Source organism: Dioscorea cayenensis, chromosome 19 (genome assembly GCF_009730915.1).
Source record: "Dioscorea cayenensis subsp. rotundata cultivar TDr96_F1 chromosome 19, TDr96_F1_v2_PseudoChromosome.rev07_lg8_w22 25.fasta, whole genome shotgun sequence".
Taxonomy (NCBI): Eukaryota; Viridiplantae; Streptophyta; class Magnoliopsida; order Dioscoreales; family Dioscoreaceae; genus Dioscorea; species Dioscorea cayenensis.
In genome coordinates this window covers 10663125-10670023 of record NC_052489.1, presented here as the reverse complement: position 1 = coordinate 10670023, position 6899 = coordinate 10663125, and the positions used below count along the sequence as shown (strand labels likewise).

The window sequence follows — 6899 nt, the reverse complement described above, 5'->3', positions numbered from 1 at the left end:
GAAAGATTGAAAGGGGATACTTGTGCCTACACGGCGAGAGATCTGGTGTTGGTAGCCCTCTATTGCTAGATTTAAGCAGAAGAAGAGTAGGTTCACTCCTATTAGAGAACTCCTAGAACTTAATGCGATCATAGGTGTGTTGATCTAGAAGAGATTCTGATTGACATTCGTATGGGATCAGGGGTTAGTCACCGAGAAATTGGGGCTAATCTACTCACGAGGTCTCTAGGTCTCAAGTATCACCAATACATCTTTAAACCATCCTAGTTTGGGCCTTAACAACAACCCTAGGTAGATTCCTTGTCCAAACACTCCCTTCTAATGCTTGATACTACCTTGTTTGTTTACATCCGTGTGCTAGTTACCCGGCCATAAGATTTGCTTAGCTTAGTTTATTTTATTTCATTTGTTCTTCTTATTAAGAATTATAGGCTAGATAATAGATGAGGAGTGAGTAATAATACTTCCTTGGCCCCGTGGAATATGACCCCTGTGTCCCTCACAGGGTATTACTTGGCGATCCCGTACACTTGCGGGAAAGCAATTAGTTGAGAATTTATCTTGGTAATCCTTATGGATGAGTGATACACCATTAGGGTTAGACAAAACAAGGTTGGAGAGAGTTGAGAGATAGCAGAACGTTCACTTTCCATTCCTACATGATTTATCCTACCTCCACATTCCAAGAGTTCTTTGCGGTCATGATAGAGTTAAGTGCTAAGAGACAAACTCCACTAGGGCTTAGTTAAGCAAGCAAGAGAGTGGAGTGTTGAAATAATCCTTAGTGTTGGGGCTTAATTGTAACTAATCATCTGCCACCAGGACCAAAGGGTTAGATCTTTACTAGGGAATAGGGTTTATCACTAGGAGTCCCTAGAGCATCATGCCATCCCACACAGTGTGAGGAGTTGAGAGCATCCTTTTCCGTAGGGGCATAGTATAAGGGTTAGTCACGGTTGACCTTAGGTTTGGGACCGTGTGTTTTTGGATTTCCACGACTCGTTATAATTCAGTTATGAGGCATAATTAGTAGTCTTGCACTTGAAATATAGTCCTGGGGTGAGCAATGTCCTAATATCCCATTTTCTTATCGATTGCCTCTCCTTATCCCTATTGCGCTTCTTTTCTTTTCTTTACTTTTATTTGCATTGATATTGTTCACACAACTCCTAAATCATTTTCACTATAGTTAAATAGAAATTCTTATGTTTCCAAGCACTATTCTCTATGGATACGACTACTTACTCACCGGGGTACTTTATTACTTTGATAACCCGTGCACTTGCGGTGCACACACGCAAGGGGTATGCCAAGTTTTTGGCGCCATTGCTGGGGAATAAGCGTTTTGGAAGCATTTTGCACTATGCTATTTTAGCTATTCATCATTTTTTATATTTCACACTTACTTATTCTTGCATCATTTAGATTTACTTTTCTTTTTTTGGTTACAGCTCCAGGTTATGACCAGAGGAAACCCTTTGACATTGGTTGAAGGTGGTCCAGATATTTGAAGAAGAATTCATAGAAAAGGAAAAGAACCTGTGCAAGAATAATCAAATCAAGTTGAGATAGAAGGTGAAGTGTGTGATAATATGGCAGAACAGCATGAGCAGCAGAGGACACTCTCAGATTATGAAAGACTCTCATTTCTTGGAACGCAGTCTAGTATTGTGCGGCCACCGATTACAGCTCAGAGTATTAAGCTCAAACCATGCTTCATCCAGATGTTACAGTAGTTGGCACAGTTTAATGGTTTGGCCGATGAGGATCCAAACAACCACATTGAGAATTTCTTGGAAGTGTGCAACATGCTCAAGATTAATGGAGTCACGGATGATGTTATCAAGTTGAGGGCCTTCCAATTTTCCTTGAAGGGGAGAGAAAAGCAATGGTTACATTCATTACCTAGAGCATTGATCACTTCTTGGATGGAGATGGTAGAAGCTTTTTTTGCCCAATATTTCCTTCCCAGAAAATCTGCAATGCTTAGGAATGAAATATCCACTTTTGTGGAAATGGAATTGGAGTCTCTCTTTGAGACATAGGATAGGCTCAAGGATCTCCTGCGAAAATGGCCTCAGCATGGGTTCCCCGAGTTGATGATCATCCAAACCTTCTACAATGGTTTGAATCCAAGCACAAAGCAATTACTTGATGCTGCAGTAGGGGGTACCTTAGGATGCAAGACTCCCGAAGAAGCCTGACATCTCATTGAAGAAATAGTGATGAATAGTTATCAATGGAATACACGGGACAGAAAGAAGGTAGTCAGACTTCATAAGATCGATGCGGTCATATCATTGGCATCCCAAGTTAAGTCATTGAGCAAGAAATTAGACACTCTAACTTCTGCTAGAGTGGTGGCAGTGATGAGTTGCATTCGTTGTGGGGGAAGACATGCTCCATCTGATTGCCCAATTGCCACTGGTGGTACATCTTCAGTGGAACATGTGGATTTTGTAGACAATGCAATAAGAAGTCAAGGAAATCCTTATAGCAATGCCTACAATCCATGGCGGAGGAGCCACCCAAACCTCTCTTGGAGTAATCAAGGGCAACAGAAGGCTATGGCACCACCAGGTTTCCAACAACAACAAGCCCAAACATGGAGAATTGAATTTCAAAGTTGGAGAACCAGATGACCAATTTAGAGAAAGCTTTGATCAAGTTCATTCAATCGTCGGATACAAGATTTCAATCGGTTGAAGCCACTGATCGCTTCCCCGCAAGTGTACGGGATCGCCAAGTAATACCTCGTGCAAAGACACGAGGATCGTATTCCACGGGGCTAAGGATCTCCTATTACTCCTTCTCGAGCTATTATCTAGCCTAAGATCTTAAGTGATGGATTTACTCTACTAAATACAAATAAAACTAAACACAAGATTTGCTAGCAAATTAGAGAGAACAAGCAATAAGCAAGCAAGAGAATCAATGAAGTGCAAAGGCCTATGGATGAGGATCCCTTGAGGGGTTATCATGCAACATGGATGATGATTTAAAGATGCAAGGGTAAATTGGACCATGAGATTCCAAGATTAGAACAACCCCAATTTCTCGTGATTGAACCCTAATCCCATACTGAACATAGATAGGAATTTCTTCCAAATCTACATTCCCTACGATTGCATTAAGTACAAGGAAATCTCGCTTAGGAATAAACCTACTCTTCTTCGGATTAAACCTACATGGAGGGCTACCAAACACCCAATTTCTCGGCGTGATGATACAAGTATCCCCTTCTAATCCATTCATGACCTAATACATGCGAGCAAGTCACATCTACATGCATCATTCATAAAAGAGCTACGGATTTCTCCTTGGTGTAACACTTAGCATGAAAACAATGGATTAGATCTCAAACATACCCAAGCATAGAATTAACAAGTAATCATCCAAAATACATGATAAAACCCCCCAAGGTTCACCAACACCCGGTGGCCTTGGGGGTCTAGTGTGTCATCATCTCATAACAAAGCATACAATCAAGCAAAACATGAAACAAAGACATAGTATGACACTCCCTAGATGAAATGGTGAAGGATGAGGCGAGAATATGCCGAATGAGCGCTTCCCCGCCAAAGGAATGCCGAATGGCGCTTCCTCTAGCCGCAGTTCTCCTTCCTTCAAGTCGTGATCGATCTCCCCTTTGAATGATGTTGCCTTCTTGCCTTGAGAGCCTTGGACCTTGGGCTTGAATGATCTTCTAGCTTTCTTGCCCTTCTTCTCCTCCCCAAGGTCGCCCTAAAAATCTCCCAAATGATCTCCCAAAAAGTCGGCCAACAAAAAGTTCTTTAATCAGCCCTAAAAGTGAGTATATATACCCCCGAGGTATCACGGGCCGTATAGAGGGTCGTATGGGGAGTCGTATAGCATACAGAAACCCTAGATTCGCGTTCCAGACGGGGTGCATACGGCCTCCATACGGCCCCGTATACTGGGTAGTATGGAAATCTGGACAGAACACCAACTCAATCCGCTGCTACAGTGCATACGGCCCCCATACTAGGTAGTATGGGGGTAGTATGAAATTCCTGTTTTCTTCTCTTATTGCCAAAATGATATCTTCTTGTTCTCCATGGCTTCCATATGCCCTACAAAGCAAATAATAGATGATTAAGCGCGAAACGGGCATCAAACCTCACAAAATACATGCAAAGTGCATACGATACATATATGAAAACACCTACATTTAGACACTTATCAGCCACACTTCACAACCACACTACATAATTACACAACTTGGAGAACCAAGTGGGACAATTGCGAAGTCACTTTTGGAAAACCCTTAAGAGAGTTTTCCTAGCAACACGGAAACCAATCCAAGAGAACATGTGAAGGTGATCACTTTAAGAAGTGGCCGTGAAATTGAGAGTAGGCTCCCTAGTGAGAAGACAAATGTTGAGTCACCCGAGGTTGTGCAGGTTGAGGAGAGAGCCAAAGAGAAGGAGGTAGAACCCCTACCTTACAAGCCAAGAATCCCTTATCCTTCAAGATTGATGAACGACCAAAATGATTAGCAATACAAGAAGTTCCTGGGTCTATTCAAGCAGTTGCATATGAACATCTCAATTGTGAAGGCGTTGTCTCAAATGCCTCACTATGGCAAGTTTCTCAAGGACCTCTTGACCAACAAGAGGAATTTGGAGAAGAGTGAATCTGTGATTTTAGATGCTTCATGCTTACCGGTGATACAAAAGTCTATGCCGAACAAGAAGAAAGTTCCCAGAAGCTTCATCATCCCATGCAACATTGGCAATTTGGGTGAAAGAGGGCATTGGCAAATTCTGGGGCTACAATTAACGTTATGCCTTATACATTCTTTCAATAGCTATGCTTGGGAGAGCCTGGGCCAACTCAGGTGACACTTCAATTGATCGACTGAATAGTTAGACATCTGAGAGCCATCATTGAAGATGTACTTGTGAAAGTTGACAAGTACATATATCCTATAGACTTTGTGGTTTTGGATGTTGATAAGTGCTTGTGCGATATGAATGCGAAGCGTTCATTCCTTATGTTGAGCATTACTTTTCTCGAGTTTTTACACTAATACGTGTGTTTTTATGTTACTTTCGTGCAGGCAGGGTTGTGAGGCTGAGTATGAAGAAAAGAAGCCAATGTGGAGCACAATGCACTGATTTTGGAGGAAATCTTGCTAAGGTTCAAACGCGAACACATAGGTCGGGTGTGAGATGCTAGAGTGTGTGCCAACCTCCTCGTATTCGAGTTTGGCACATCTAATTGGAGGGTGATAAGTGCTTGAGTAGACATATTTTCATATATGTTTTACATGCATTGAGCATCATTTTTACTATGGTTTATGCCTCATATTGTGTATTTGGTGTTCTTTTATGCATATAGGTTATGAATGCCTTGAAGAGTAAAAAGGAAGCAAAGATAGGCTATAAAGACACAATGTTGGGAGTTCTTGTTCAATTCAAGGACCAAGACACGAGAGGAGTTCATAAACGTGGAGATGTGTGCCAACTTTCAAGAAGATTCAAGTCAATTTACTAGTTGGAAGGGCACAAAGGCAGCCACATCTTCATGTTCCTTCTCTTTGTGAAGATTGCAAGACCTCTCAAAGATACGTCGACGAAGAAAAGTTTTATAGCCTACCACATGGACGTGTGCCCGGACATGTGGCCTTAAGAGAAGAGTGTTCGGATCTCGTTTTGTGAAAAGTACTGTAGCAATTTCACTGTAGCAGTGCTGTTCACGAGCCCGCGTGGAAATTCCGCGCGCCCGCGTGGAAATTCTTGCAGCCCACGCGGTCGCGTGGAAAATCCACACGGGCGCGTGAGGGCACGTGACAGACACGATCTAAGGCCTATAAATAGCCGTTTTTTCCCTATTCTTTCTCATCTTTTGTGCGGCTCTTGAGGGGTGAGACGGCTAGGGTTTGGAGAGGAGGTCTTTGCGGCTTTGGAGGCGCTTCATCACCAACTTTGATCGATTCCTCCTCCGTCATAGCATCAAGGAAGCCACCGGTGAACCTACCTTCGGAGTGGGTCCTTCAAGACGTCGAAGCTCTCCATCAAGGCCATCAGTTCATATATAAGGGGGTTTATTTCTATGGTTTTAATGTACTTTCATTCATTGATGGTGTGTTTTCTATGTTGCTCCATGGAGAGCTAAAACCCTAGAGGGTATTTGGGCTTGTGAACCCTAGGATTCTCATCTTTTTGTGGATTTGCTTAGTGTTTCTATTTAATCCGAGTTTGATTAAGTTTTAATCTTGTATTCTCATTGCTTGTTTGTTTAATTAATCCTTGTGGTTGATTGGAATTGCATGATTTGTTACTTTGATGTGAGAGAGGTCTCCATTAGAGTTAGAACTTCAAGATTGAAGAGGGTTGAGAGGGTGAGTCATGAGATAGTGGAGTGTCCCCTCTCCCTTCTGATTGAGTGTATTCTATCTCCGTTCCTTAGGCTCTATGCAACCATATTTGGTGTGAGGCGTGAGATTGAGAGATTTCTCCACCGGGACCTTGTAGGGGGTTAGGATCCTTCGCCGGGAATTAGGGTTGGATCAATCTTTAGGAATTGGATACACCTCTTGGAATCCCTAGAGTGCTTTGCAATCATATGTGGTGTGAGGTGTTGAGATTGAGCGATTTCTCCACCGGGACCTCGTAGGGGACTAGTATCGGTGATCGGGAGGCCGGATCTGATTATATTTGGATTTCCACGACTTAACTTACTCATCATAGAAACACTTTGCTTATTCGGTACATAATACCTGAATCCTAGGGGGAGGATTGCCCGAATACCCCACTTTTACTGATTGAGATCTCCATCCATTTAACCCTTGCATATTCGTCTCCGGTATTCACTTCTTCGCACATTAGATCACCACACCTTTCCATTTATCATTAGGTTAGAAAGCAGAGAAG

General features: G+C 42.5%; 1 non-coding gene across 1 annotated transcript; it reads right to left on the bottom strand.

The window, feature by feature from the left end:
* Nucleotides 1–1982: 1982 nt before the first annotated feature.
* On the bottom strand, nucleotides 1983–2089 carry LOC120250834. Its single transcript, XR_005533168.1, has one exon. It is a non-coding gene; the product is annotated as a small nucleolar RNA R71 (small nucleolar RNA).
* Nucleotides 2090–6899: the final 4810 nt, after the last annotated feature.